We start from the raw sequence: 15,338 nt of genomic DNA on the forward strand, positions 1-15,338 counted from the left end.
TTTTCACTTTGAAAATATAGATACATATATATATATACGAAATTTCTCGCTTCCGTATAAAAGGTTTCTTAAGAGTTTTTCAATATTTGCATACTCGATAAGAAGAAATTTGATCTTTGGTTAAAATTTCAAGTCAATTAGGATAAGAAAAAAAAAAAAAGAAAAAGAAACGAAACAAAAAAAAGAACTTTTTCAAATAGCATACTTTGCCACTTAAATCATCATCTTTTAGCATTATCTCGACACAATTAACATAACACATTAATTTCCATATCGTGATATTAATATTCAAGAATTTTAAGATGCTTCATTTGTAAAATTTGACCAAAAGAATATAATGGACTTTACTACTATCATTGAACTTTTCGAAATGATCATATTTATGACTGTTTATTTTTTTCAACAATAATTATTAAAAATTTCAATAATAATTACTCAATCAATATATATTATAAATCTTGTAATATTTCAATGAATTACATATACATACACATGCGCACACATACATACATACATACATACATACATATATATATATGTATATATATATATATATATACACATACACGTAAAATCATTGAACCATCGAAATAATTATATTTACACTTGGTTTCTTTTTATTTATTTATATTAATATATATATATATGTATATATATATATATATATATATATTATATATATATACTATATATATATATATATATATATATATATATATATATATATATATTATATGCCGTTATATATGAAATATTCGATTTTATAATACGATTATAATACGACAAAACGGCTGTCAACATTTTAATATATACGTGCGTATATTTTTTCTTGTGTCAGAAAAAAAAAAGAAAAAAATAAAAATAAAAAGAAAAAAAAAAGAAAAGAAAAAAGAAAATTCCTAAATCAAACTAAAAATTTAGCCTAAAAAGAAATATTATATCAGCGACCTTGAAAAAAGGGGGGGAAAAAAATTATAGAAAACAACGAAGGCAAGGACCTGGAAGGAGGAAGAGAATACAGGACTCGACCGCGGCAAGTTATGGTACTCGAACGGAGGGAGGAGGGAGAAAGAAAGAGAGAGAAAGAGAGAGAGAGAGAGAGAGAGACTACGCGTATGTATGTATATATGTATGTATCTACGCATACATATACATATATATGCATGTGTGTTCGCTGTCTTTCTGATCGTCTGTGTGCGCGCAAAAGGGAATAGAAAGATAGAGAGAGCGAGTGAGCGAATACGGCAACGTGAGAAGCACGGCGTGACTTGGCTCAGCTCGAGTCACAAACTACCGGACCAGCACGCGGCGCAGATCCGAAAGACTATCTCGAGTTTACCGTCGGGAGAGACGAGAGTAGTCTTACCGAACGTGTTCATACTTCCTATCAAATATTTTCTTTTACATAGTCGAGAATAAATAAACGAACGAACGAACGAACGAACGAACAAACGAACGAACGAACGAACGAACGAACGGTAGGACAGGTGAATCATTACGAGAGATCAATTCTCTCTCTCTGATCGAAATAATTTATTTCCGATTTTTTCTTTTGTTTTTTTTTTCCTTCTTCTCTTTCATTTTCTTTTTCTTTGCTTTTCTTTTTTTTTTGTTTTCTTTTGGTTCTTTCTTTCTTTTTTTTTCTATTTTCTTTTCTTCTTTTTTGATTCCTTTTTCGTCTCTCCCTCTCGAATCCTCGAGCGCTTAGATTTTAAATCGATTAAGTGACATGAGACGTACTTGATATCTATCTGAGTGTTTCCGACAAGTTTTCTTTTTTTTCTTTATCTTTTTTTATTTACATATATATATATATATATATATATATATATATATATTTTTTTTTTACTTTTTTTTATTTCTTTTTCTCGTTACTGTTCTTGTTGTTGTTGTTGTTGTTATTGTTATTGTTGTTACTGTTGTTGATGTTCTTGTTATTGTTGTTGTTGTTATTGCTGTTGTTGTTTTTGTTATTATTGTGCGTGACTGATCGAGTAGACCTTTTTTTCCAAAAGAAAATTGATCGGTGTAAACGTCATTGATATTTCCTGGATCGATCGTCGTATTCGCCGGAAAATTAAACAGGTTAGATCTTCTTTTTGTATTTTTTATATATATATATATATATATATATATATATACATATATATAAGGCACGATGATTGATGGAAAGGGAGTATTGTATTAATTATATAATGTTATATTATTAGTATGATAAATTATAATTAAAATAATAAAATTGTTTGTAAATGAATTCTTTCACTTGGTATAAATAAGAATTTTAATTAGAACACTTCGACATGATTTGATTAATATATTTTATTTCTAATTTTCGAACTTATCGATTAGTTTATCGATTTTAGGCGATTAAAGCGATAGAACATTTTTTTCCTTTTCATTTTTTTTTTTGGAATTATCTAAAAAAATTTTGGAAATTTTTAACATTTTCCTCGCACGTTTATGATCGAGCAGATCTTTTTTTTTTGAATTTAACAGATTAGATAATTTGTTAATTTTTTCTTTTTTTTTTTTTTTTTTTTTTTAATTAATATTCATTGAATTAGATAGATAAATATACAATGTAATATCAGACATAAAATGATAATAGATACAAAAATAGTTATCTAATAGATAATAACGAAGTAAGAATTTTGATTTGGATATGTGTGATTAGATAAATTTCAATGAAATAAATTCCCAGAGAAATTTCATATAATACATAAATGAATTTTCCCCAAAGTCAAATATATAAATATAAGAATATTGGAAAGAGGTCGGCTTTTCCATCTTTGTTGAATTAAAGTGTCCGTAACGAAAGATCACTCCGATTCATCCTCGTCTATTTCTCTCCCATTTCGCGGAGGTTAATCGGACCGGAAATATTTATATTCGTCGACTGCGGAGAAACGCAAATAAACGAAAGCGACTCTTCTCTCCTTTCTCAAGCGACACAGCGTACGTCGGAAAATGGGAGCGAGATTTTCCTTCGAAGTGAACATTTGTTATGTGTCATATTACAATATTTAAAGGCGAAATAGAAAGAAAAATAACATGAGAATAAAAAAGAAAAATAAAAAGACAATGGAGAAGAAAAATGTAAAAGAAAAAAATAATAAAAGGAAAAGTGACAAATAAAAAGAAAATGAAAGAGAATGATATAAAAATAAAATAAAATAAAACAAAAGAAAAGAAAAGAAAAGAAAAAGAAAGAAAAGAAAAGAAAAATAAATTATGGTGGATTGTACGTGTTATATTATATAGTACAGTTAATATGAGAAATATAAAAAAGAAAGATTTATTTTCATTTCGATATTTAATCTCGTTTAGATTATTTGTAATCGTTTATAAATCATACAAATTATATTAAATTTATTATGTTAGGTACGTTTCTTTTCTTTTTTTTTTTTTTTTTTTTTTTTTATTTTTATTTTTACATTATCCAATTTAAGGGATAATAAAATTGAACATTTTTATTTTGTTTATAAAAATCGTTTTACATTAAGATAAGTCGTAAAAGGTGTGATTATGGGAAATTTATTAACGATAAATGTTTAGGGAAATAAAATTTTATATTTATGACGTTGGACGGTAATGCATCATTATTGATATTAATAAGGAGTAAGACAAGAAATTAGTAGGTAAATTAGTTTCTGTATAAATATTTTTTACTCGTGACAGTATTTCCAATGATACCGATTTTACATTAAAGTGTTAAATCATCTGACATTTAGGTGCACGGAAGAACGTGTGCAATGCGACGTATTTCAAGGTCAGAGTTCAGAATTAAATTTCTTCCTATTGCATCTTACGTGGAAAGAAAACTATAGGTAGTATAATATCACTAACAATGTAGACGAATAACGGCAAATCTTTTTGGAAAAAGAAAAAAGAATAAAACGAAAAGAAAGGAAATTTGCGAAAAAATAATGGTTACTGTATAATTTGCAACATGCAATAGCTTTCTTTAACTGCTCAAATAACTAGGTAGATACAATTGCACGCAATGAAAATGTATCTACCATATAATATTTATATATATATATATATATATCTAAATTGTATGTCTCAAATTTTATTATAAACTTTTACATAGTTTATATATATGAAAGTACAATGTAACGTATGTATGAAGAATTTCTATGTATATTTTTAATGACATGTTTTTTTTTTTTTTTAATATAATTTATATATAACATTTCTATACACTTTACATAACAAATTTTTATAAACATTATATATTATATTTCCATGAATATTCTTTATATAATAAATTTTTATATTGGATATATTTATTTAACGCAAATTAAAAAGAAAAAAAAGAAAAAGAAAAAAAAACATCTATCGAATATAAATTAATTAAGAAACAATTGATAGATAGTTAAGTAAAATTCGTAGGTTTGCTTTTTGAAACACATATATAAGATAATACACATCTTTCGTTAATGATGTTCTGAACACATTTATGATGAGAGAGTTACCAACCGTTATAGAATATTCGTAGAGTTATCGAAAGATAGATATAGAAAGAGAATAAAAGAGAAGATAGAGAGAAATGGAGATAAAAGATAGAGATAGAAAAACGAACAGACGGATAGACGTACAAACGACGGATGCAAAATTTAATTAAGACTCGGTAGCCATATGTACAAAACGTTTCACCATGAAATTTAAAGGCATCGATCGAATAGCCTGATCGACAGATCGATCATAGATCAAGACGTGCGTCGAAAGCTAATACTATTACTATTACTACTACTACTATTATTATACTACCACTACTACTATACTACTACTATTATACTACTACCGATCTTTTCTTTATCGAATGAAATTATTGTGAATGGTCGTTCACCATTCGTTCATTAACCTCTTTCGTTAATTAACTTTCGCTCGCTTGATTTAATTCAAGGTCTTCTATAAAAACATGTTATTTCTTTTCTTTATATATACATATGTATATATTATATATATATATATATATATATATGTATATATATGTACATATATATATATATACATAATCAAATTTTTTGATAGATATTAATTTATTATATTTTAATTTTAATATTAATATAAATACAAATATCATAAAAATTGAAGTTACGTGTCAAAATAATAAAAAAAAAAAAAAAGATATGAAATTTCTTCTTTTTCTTTTTTGTTTTTATATATATTTTAGAATATTATTTTTGCAATATAATTATTTAGAACATGAAAAGTGATATTTAGATTATCTTTTAGGGTCGTTTTAATTCTTTATAATTTGAACAGTCATTTTTATATCCGATATACAACACATATTCATACTTAGTTCGTAGGTGACATAAAAAAATAATTATTTACTCATTTTCTTCGAGACTTTTTTAGATTAATTTTTTTTCAAACGATAAAAATATCCCTAGGCCTGTAGTTTTACAATCTGATTAAAAAAAAAAAAAAAAAAAAATCAGAAAATTTCGAGAAAAAAGGGATCGATTTCATCGAAAGTTCATTTTAGAACTTCGAGCCTATCGTCTTGTATATTCATATATGTATTTTATTAAACGAATAAAAGAGATGAAATTATTGAAATTAATTTTTATTTTATAATAATAATAATAATAATAATAATAATAATAATAATAATAATAATAATGTATTATTAATTAGATAACGTAAACGTATCATTATGAAAAGATTTAAAGCATGGGCGACATAGAAAATGGAGGAAATGCGACCAGAGATAAATTTGTATCTATATAATTGTAATATCTATATATGCATATAAAGATCAGTAATATCAAATGCAATTCGTCTTCGTTGAGAAAACGTTAATAGTAGACATAAAGTATCATAATTATCTCCTTTCAAGGGAAGAACTTAATAGTTGATTAGTATCACGAAGAGATATGCATCTTTTCCGTTATTCGTGAGTTCTATCATTAATTAAATATGCTTCTTATTTTTGAACATTTTCCACGCTGATCTCAGTTAAGACGAGCCAATCGTTTATTCAATTTTTATTGGCTTTAAGAAAGTTATCTTTGATAAATTTTTGATTAATTGTAAATATTTTATATACGTACGTACATACATATTTCGAGTTATTTGTTCGATGGTAATCATTTATTAGATATAAAATTATAATTTTTATGTATAAAATTAAATTCAATCGTTAAACGTTATAATAGTAGAATTATATTTAAGTTATACGATTAAAATGAGTAATAATTTTTTTCTTTTTTTTTTTTTTTTTTTTTTCATTTAAATATAATATTAATTTTATAATACGATAAATAAATTTTATCCATGAATTTTTATCTAATGATTTTAATTTCAAATCATTGAAATCGTCTAAATCTTAAGTGATAAATTATTTTTACTATTTACAGTCAATTCATTTTTATTTATTTCACAGTCAATTATAATTATATATTCCAAAAAAAAAAAAAAAGAAAAAAAAAAGAAAAGAACTTTATTTCCATATAAAATAATTATATCATAAAAGACAGATAATTATTTGATCAAATATTTAAAAATGAGATTTGACATCTCTCACGTATAAATTAACAATAAAATAATACAAAATATTTTCGGGTACAAAAAAGAATCAAAAGTAAATCTTTATTTTATATAAATGGTAAAAGTAAATATTATTGTGATTAAAAAAAAAAAAAAAAAGGAAAAAAAAACTTTTATTACATCAACAAAATGTTTCAAAAAATTCGAATATCCTTTGGTGAAGATTGAAATGGACAACGTGACAACTATTTTCCTCGAAGGTTGAAAGAGACGACCTTGCAAGGCCGTGAGAGGCTATGAGCTTGAACTCGAGACAGACGTGTACCACCTATAGTATTAGTTTACGCACACACCCATTTCATTCTAGTATAGACAGTATTACCAAACCCATGTACACATATGTATACTTGAAGAATTTATATATTCGTGTTATATACGATTCAATTATATATGATAAAACTGTTTCTAACTATGTATCTACATTTCTGTACTCTCACTGATTATACATATGTTGTATATAAGTTTATGCATTCATATAAGTGTATACATGTGTGTATACATGTGTGTATACATATCTGTCCAGTGATTATATCTATATATAAATATACTTTATATATATATATATATATTGTCTCTCTCTCTCTTTCTTCCTTTCTCCCTTTCTCTCTCTCTCTCTTCCTCTCAACAATTTCACAGTCATTAGTTATAAAATGAAATCAATTTTTATCATAGTAATAAAGAATGTACTACTCTCTGTTAAGTCATTTATTTATCAAATTATGACGTCTCTTAACAAAAGATGATCTCTCGTTATCTTATTTCATTACCTAAGCAAAATGTCATAACAGGTTTTTTTTCTTTTCTTCTTTTCTTTCTTTTTTTTCTTTTTTTTTTTTTTTTATATGTTATCATTATGTGTCAATGTATACATTTGAAATTGTCATATTAATAGTAACGTCATTATGAAACAAGTCAAATATCCACAATTCACACAGTGAAATGTTTTCTATGTTAATATTTTATCTCTTTTATTTCTTTCTTTCTAATTTTTTTTTCTTCTTGTTTTCTTTTTTTTTTCTCTTTCATCGTTATACCATACGCGTACATGTGTAAAATATCACATAGATAGTACTTGTATTATACTAGATAGAAGTCATGTCAATGTCCATATGACGCAGCACCACATTCTCCGTTGATCTAATTCCGTTGAATCATAGTCTGCCGTTTTGCTTTTTCTTCGTCTTATGTTAGTCGCGCTTATTCTTCTCATTGCATTCCTTCCTTTAACGTTTTCATCGATTTTCTTGGATAAATAATTATGTTTATAAAAATCTCACAGATATAATTAAATAACTATTGAATTTAATAATGGATATTAATAATATACCAAGAGGAATGATTTTAATTCAAGAAATTAAAAATTGATAATGATAAAATTAATAATTGATTGAATGAGATTTGAGAATTTTATTCAATCATTATTTCTTTGTATTTTTTCAAATTAATTTTATTATAATGACCTTATATTTTTCTAGTCAAATAATAACGTAGTAAGAATCAAATTAAATTAATAATATTTCGATCGAGGTATAAAAATTGATCTATTAATTTATTAAAATCACTTTTAGGTACAAAGTTAATTTTATGTGTTGTTTTATAAAAAAAAAAAAAAAAAAAAAAAAAAAAACAAAGAAAAAATTGTCAACTTTATTATAAATTCTTACAAAAATTTTTTACACGTCAATCACCAAAACGACACAATGACGATGCAAGATATAAATATAAATTATGAATTTCTAAGGGAATACAATATAAGAACAATTAAAAATATTACCATGAAAAATTATAAATTAAATAATATAATAAAACATAACGTAAATAATATATCGATGTATGTTAAACGTAAAGCATAAAATTCTTTAAAAGTATATTACAATCGTATTCGTAATTTTACAAGAGGTATCCGTTAGAAAGACTTATCACACGCACGATAACCTCAGACATTTATGGTATTAAATTTCCGTGTCTTCTTGGTTTATTCCTCTGTACCATGGGACAGGTAATGTGCCATAGAAAATACCTATAAGTACCTATAAATGTACCTTAATTATATACGTATTCTATCGTTATCGATAAACATTTACATTCCAAACTCCAAACTTTCTTCAACAGTTGTAACATTTTTCTCCGTTTTTTTTTTTTCTTTTTTCTCCCATTTATTTATCAACGCAATAATATAAATTTTACGCGAGTTAAGAATAATTATAATAATTATCATTTCAAATATTTATAAAAAAAAAAAAAAAAGAAAAAGAAAAAAAAAGATCTCATCCATAGTATCATCAAAATTATTTATTTTATGATATATTGTAACAAAAAAAAAAAAAAATGATTGAAATTATTGAGGATTTTTTTTTCCTTTAGATGGAAATTATTTTTCTTTTCGCAAATTTTTTTTCTTTTTTTTTTTCTTTTCTTTTTTATAATTGCAAGTTATCGAATTGAGATACAGATTAAAATTTAATAAAATGTAAATATAATCGTAAACATGGGTGAGATTTTTCTTTTGTCAATTTATAGAAAAAGAAATAAATGGGAAGAAAATTTTTTTCTTTTTCTTTTATTATATCATTTCGTTTAATCGTTTAATAAATTAATTAATAGTATCCTTCTGTTCTTTATATACCTAGGAGAATATTCAGTATTATAAGTGGCATACTGTTTATGTCTCTCAGAGACTTTCGTTTTATTCATCTTCCTTTCGTCTCACTATCTAATATGCGCTCGCGTGCTCACTTTCGCTTCTCACAAGAATCCACCAACGTGCTCGTTAGCTCGACTGCATAATTACGATAATAGTGAATATATATGTTAGGATGTATTTAAGGGTATATTTAAAAATCATATTCACACATAATATCGTATTGTTAAAACAAAAGTGAATTTTTTTAATTGTCGAATATAATAACATAATTATTCTTTAAAGAAAAAAAAAAAAAAAAAGAGTGGGAAAAAAAAATCTGAATTTCATTCATCAATAAAAACAATTGTCTATAAAATATTTATCATTTTAATAAACGATTTATCTTTGATAATAATATTTATTAATATATATATACGTACTTAAATATTTTAAATAATTTACAATTTTTCTCTTTTTTCTTTCCGATATTTTTGCAATTTTTATGTGAACTTTTTTTTTTTTTTATATTCGATTTAATAATAATTCCAAAAGATTCTTTTTTGTTTTTTTATTATTTTATCAATACGATTATTAACGTATTATGATCATTATAATTTTCATAAAAAAAAAAAAATAAAAATAAAAAGAGACAAAAAAAAAAGAAAGAAAGAGAATTAATTGGAAAATAACAACAAAAGGAATAGTTTGATTTTTCCTTTGTCTTCTGAAACAGGATATGACTACAATGTATGATATACTAATTAAATAAGAATTCATTCGGCACCGTTGGTCGAGATAATGATTCCTGACCGTATTGTTGCATAATATTGTAAATAAGATCGAAAGGTGGTGTTATCATAATTATACTGCGCGTGCCTAAGTCCAAGCCTAGTTATGTTCTAGCTACTTCTTATACATCGTGTCTTATTATTGATTATCGTACCGTGACGCTTCAATTATCGCTTTCCGTCTCTCTCTCTCCTTTGTTATTTTATATATAAGCAGATTATCTATATTATTTCATAGACCATTCTAATTTTTAGCCATAAATTGATAAAATATGAAAATAATACAAATAAAAAATGATATTATATTTAATAATTTTAATTGTTATTATTTTATCATTTTATTTTTATAATTTGTTTAATTAAAATTTTTTATTTATTTTTTAATTATTCAAATTAGTTGATGTTTAATAAAAATTTTTCTTTTTCATTAGATATAGAGAATAATACATTTTTGTTTGTTTGTTTGTTAGTTTGTTATATTATTATAACTATAAAAATATTATATTTATATATATATATATAAAATTTTTTAAATTGATTATAAAATTTTGTTATTTTTATTATATTCAATAGTTATAATATTTTTTTTCTTTTTATCTTTTTTTTTTGTCTTCACTTATCAATTGTTCATATATATTTTTTCGTTATTGTCATATAGACAATATAACGCGTACGTTGAGCAATTAAATTTAAATAAAAAAAAAAAAAAAAGAAAAAAGAAATAACGATAATAAAAAATACATTACTTTGTTTATTATTTGTATTTTATTCGTGAGTATTGAGAGTGAACATTTTACTTCGTGTAAAACAGAGAGTTTAAATTGTTATGAATGAATTTTCACGCCTGTCAAAGATACATAAGTAATGACAATTATCCTGTCAAATGTGTGCGTAATTTAACAAAGTACTAATTGTAAGAGTTATAAATCGAAGCTTATGGATCACGAATGTATGAGAAACTCATGCCCGATAAAATTCTATCTCACGGTAGTAGCTATTTATTCTTTCCTTTTTCAAAGATATTTCAAAAGAGAATGATAAAAAGATAGAAAGAGAAAGAGAGTAACAGCAAAGTTTCTTTAAAGGAAAAGAAATGTATGCAACATCCGACTACTGTATGCCTAAGTACATGTGAATATCGCTCGTCTTCTCGAATCATCTAGATCATTAATCATCGATTTCATTTCATTTAACTGTCTAACCAACGCATTAGTTGCCTTATTCGTAGGAATGAACGAAGAAAGAACGTTGTTTCTCTTATAAACATATTCTTTTTATTTGTTTATTTCTTTTTTCTCTATGATCGAAAGTCAATAAAAAGTTGACAAAAAAATTAATTATTCGTTAGATTAATTTTTTTAGATTTATATATATATATATATATATGTATATATATACACATTTTATTTAATTTTATAATAATTGACATGTGAAATAATTACAAATTTCTATTGCAAAACTATTGAAATATATTTATTTAATATTTGTATATGATAATATTTATTGAATGAGAGAGAGAGAGAGATTTAAAAAAAGATTTATTATTAATTAAAAATATTCGAAATATATACATTTGTTTAATATCGATTATTAAACAAAATAAAAAAGAAAGAGAGAAATAGAAACATTTTTTTATAAAAAACATTTCCGATTCTGTTGGGTCACCTAGAGAGACGTAAATAATGGTCCAGGTGGCGGATAAATCTTACTAAGTACAAGTATACGGTGTAACGTGAAGCTCGTTATGACATAAAATGTCTATGGGATAGTCAGAAGTGGATAGCAGGTGTTTCAGCAGCCATTGCAATCATTTTCATGAGAAAGGAGGATCATAAGTAGGAACGAATCTTCTTCAATGTATACTATATACAGCTTAGATCAGTATGTAAAATTATCATTTACTGATATGTAAATATTACTTATAAATCAAATTACCAACATCCTATATATATATATATTTTTTTTTTCTGAAGGTTTGTATAATTTTTTAAAAATGTTTTTTTTCTTTAAAAAAAAAAAAAAAATTATCCTCATCTAAAATTAAAATTTATGATCAATAGAAATTATTTTATTGTATTATAAAAAAAAAAAAAAAAAAGAAATCATAACATTTAATTTATTATTTTCATCTTCATGTGATATTTTGAATTGTTCCTTTTTTTGTTCTTTTTTAAATTAAAATATTTTGTTATCCCTTCATATCAGTAATATTAATTATTTGCAATATTATTGTATTATTTAACAAATTATTTAACAAATTATATTCTATTTACTCTACCATAACTTAAATTCTACGATAACACCCGATAAGGTTAAACAAAAGTCATTAGATCAAATCATTAAGCGAAAAAGGGATACTCGGAATTATGCTTCGAGGAAGATATCTTCTATGTAGTAATATGAAAGAAAGAAAAAAGAAAATAAAATAGAAAAGGAGAAAGAAAGAAAAATAAAAAAAAAAAAAAAAAAAGATTAAAAATTTAATAATGTAGGAATACCATACGCACGCAGGAAGTGTCACGCTCGCCTGGGCAAACTATAAATATTAATTAACGAATCATCACGGTGTTGTATATCGTGAAGAAATATTCAACAAAAGAAGCATCTTAAATATTACGCCTCGATGAATTCACTCTCTTGTGAGTTAGAAAGAAACAGAAATACCAAAAAACGTGAAAAAGAAAGAAAAGAAAAGAAAAAGACAATACCACAGTGAATAACATCATATTTATTTTATTTCGTTGTCGTTGAAAAATTATTTTATTCTCGACATTTGTAATAATAATAAAAAGAAAAGAAGAAAATCTATAAAAAATATAGGAAGTAAAAAATTCCGTTCTAAAAATTTTCTTAAATAATTAAAATAATTTAACAACAAATTTGTTTATATATATATATATCTTGTTCTTTTTTTCTATCACTTTTCGTTCTCTTTCTTCTTACAACATTTTTCTTTCTATCTTTTACTATATCGATTACCTTTCTCTTTCTCACACGTTTTATCATACACTCTGATATAACATCTACCTTAATGTAATTGCTTCACGTTTAAATGGAAATAAATTTATTTATCGGCCGTCATATTGCCGAAAGAAGAATTTCTTGAAAAGTTTCACGGTACTCTAAAAGATTGTAAAGGAGAATGTGAAAAATGATGGGAAGTTAAGCAATGAAATACGATAGAGTAACCCACCGTCATTCTTTCAACTACGTTTTTACCTTCTTATAACGATCTTTTTTATTCCTTAGAACACGTTTCCGATCGTTTGCTCGATCGTATAAAAACGGTCTTTTCTTTCTTTTTTTTTTTTTTCCATTAGTTTATTCTTTTTCTTCCCTTTTTCTTTTTTTTTTTTTTTTTTACTCATCACGATCAAACGAGCACTTTTGAGAAATTTTTATATTTGTCGTTTTTCTTCGGTGACAAATCTTTCATGGTTGCACAAAAGTAGTAATAAAAGTATTAAAGAATTCCATTAGAATCGAAGAGAACATTAGATTATTTATATAAACATTCAGAAACGTAATCTTGTTTAATTATTAATCTGCTTAAGTGTATAAGTTTGTTAAAAATTTATATACAATATTATAATATATATATACAAATGATTAGAATTTAATCAGTTTCAAATAATGATTATAATGTTGACATTTATTTACTTACATTAATGTTAACATTTGATGAAAATAATAATAATAATAATAATAATAATAATAATAATAATAATAATGAGCAAGTTTGAATCTATGCGTTCTCTTGCATCAAAACGAAACATGTTTTATAAAAATAATTAGATCATAAAAAAATTTCTCTACGAAACGTAAATTATTTGTTTCCTTTAAAAAAGAAGACAAAAAAAAAATCAAAAGTACCGGTTAGATTGAGAAAAATTCTTTAATATCGGAAGTACCACTAATAATTTCTAATGATAAAAATCTGATCTTTATTGAAATGCGTCTATCTATATCTTCAGAGCAGATTCAAGGTCACGTCCATCAGGTTCATATAACGAGTTCATTGGCTGGAAAATAGAAAAGAACAATCTTCTCAGATGCATAGTAATTTGGTTCAAAGGTGCACATTCGAATCGAGATTCGCAATAAAAGAAGATTGAAATGATCGTTGAAATTTTACAGAGTCCTGTAATTAATAGGTATAGTCAGGAAAGTCCATTGGCTCTGTGTCTGCCTGTCTAATCCTAAAATAGGAACACATGGAATTATTCGAACATGATTGAACTCACAATAAGATTCATATCTACTTGTACAGTTTACAAATGAACATAACGTTTCTAATACATACAAATGGTCATAGCTATCAGAGATTTTATCTTTTTTATTGTTATGAAAATAAATCTTAAACGTTCTGTTTCTTTTTTTCTTTCTTTCTTTTCTTTTTGTTTTTTTTTCTTTTTTTTTTTTTTTTTTTTTTTTAATGAAAATCCTATTAAAAATTATATCCATCAAAGTAATAACATACAAATAATTTCTAAATGTTAATTGAACGATATAATAATAATAATAATAATAATAATAATAATCATTTTACGAATTTTTTCATAAAAACAATTGTATAGAACAATTATATAAAAATAATAATAAAAGTAATTGTGACAATTTTTTTACTAAAATTTTATATTACTCACAAGAAAATAATAATAATAATAATAATAATAATAATAATAATAATAATAATAATAATAATAATAATAATAATAATAATAATAATAATAATAATAATAATAATAATAATAATAATAATAATAATAATAATAATAATAATAATAATAATAATAATAATAATAATAATAATAATAATACATGCAAAAAAATAATTGTACGAATTTTATAAGGAAAAAAAAAGAGGATTTATAATAAATAAATAAATAAATAAATAAATAAATAAATAAATAAATAAATAAATAAATAAATAAATAAATAAATAAATAAATAAATGAATATATGATAAATAAACAGCAAATAAAAATTATTAAGAATAAAAATTAGAAATAAATTAGTTTGTAAATCAAATGACTCGATTTGAATCGGTTTTGAAAAAAAAAGATGAAAATAAATGGTGGAGATAATAAAATATAATTAAAAGAGACAGATTAATAGAGCGAAGATAATATTTATACGAGATAAAAAAAAAGAGAAAAAGAGACAGACAGAAAGAGAGAGAGAGAGAGAGAGAGAGAGAGAACAGATAATACTCGAAGACTAAATGGACGAAATTCGCGCATGCTTCAAACGTCTTGTCGTCATTAATGATACTGTCGGTATTTTATTACGAAGCTCGGCGCGCGCTTCACTTTTCTCTCTCATTAAAATATCTCTCATCGTTTTTTGTCCTTTCATTTCTTTTT

At 24.1% G+C, this 15,338-nt stretch overlaps 1 protein-coding gene across 1 annotated transcript in view; it reads left to right on the plus strand.

Annotated features, from left to right (window-relative positions):
- Positions 1-2,019: 2,019 nt before the first annotated feature.
- Positions 2,020-15,338, plus strand: part of sha (shavenoid) — a 56,264-nt gene continuing 42,945 nt past the window's right edge. Inside the window, exon 1 of the mRNA XM_035865275.2 lies at positions 2,020-2,085. The gene's annotated coding sequence lies outside the window, so the exon portion shown is untranslated. The remainder of the gene's footprint in view (positions 2,086-15,338) is intronic.

This window comes from Vespa mandarinia, chromosome 11 (assembly GCF_050613455.1).
Source record: "Vespa mandarinia isolate Hongniang chromosome 11, ASM5061345v1, whole genome shotgun sequence".
In the NCBI taxonomy this organism is placed as follows: Eukaryota; Metazoa; Arthropoda; class Insecta; order Hymenoptera; family Vespidae; genus Vespa; species Vespa mandarinia.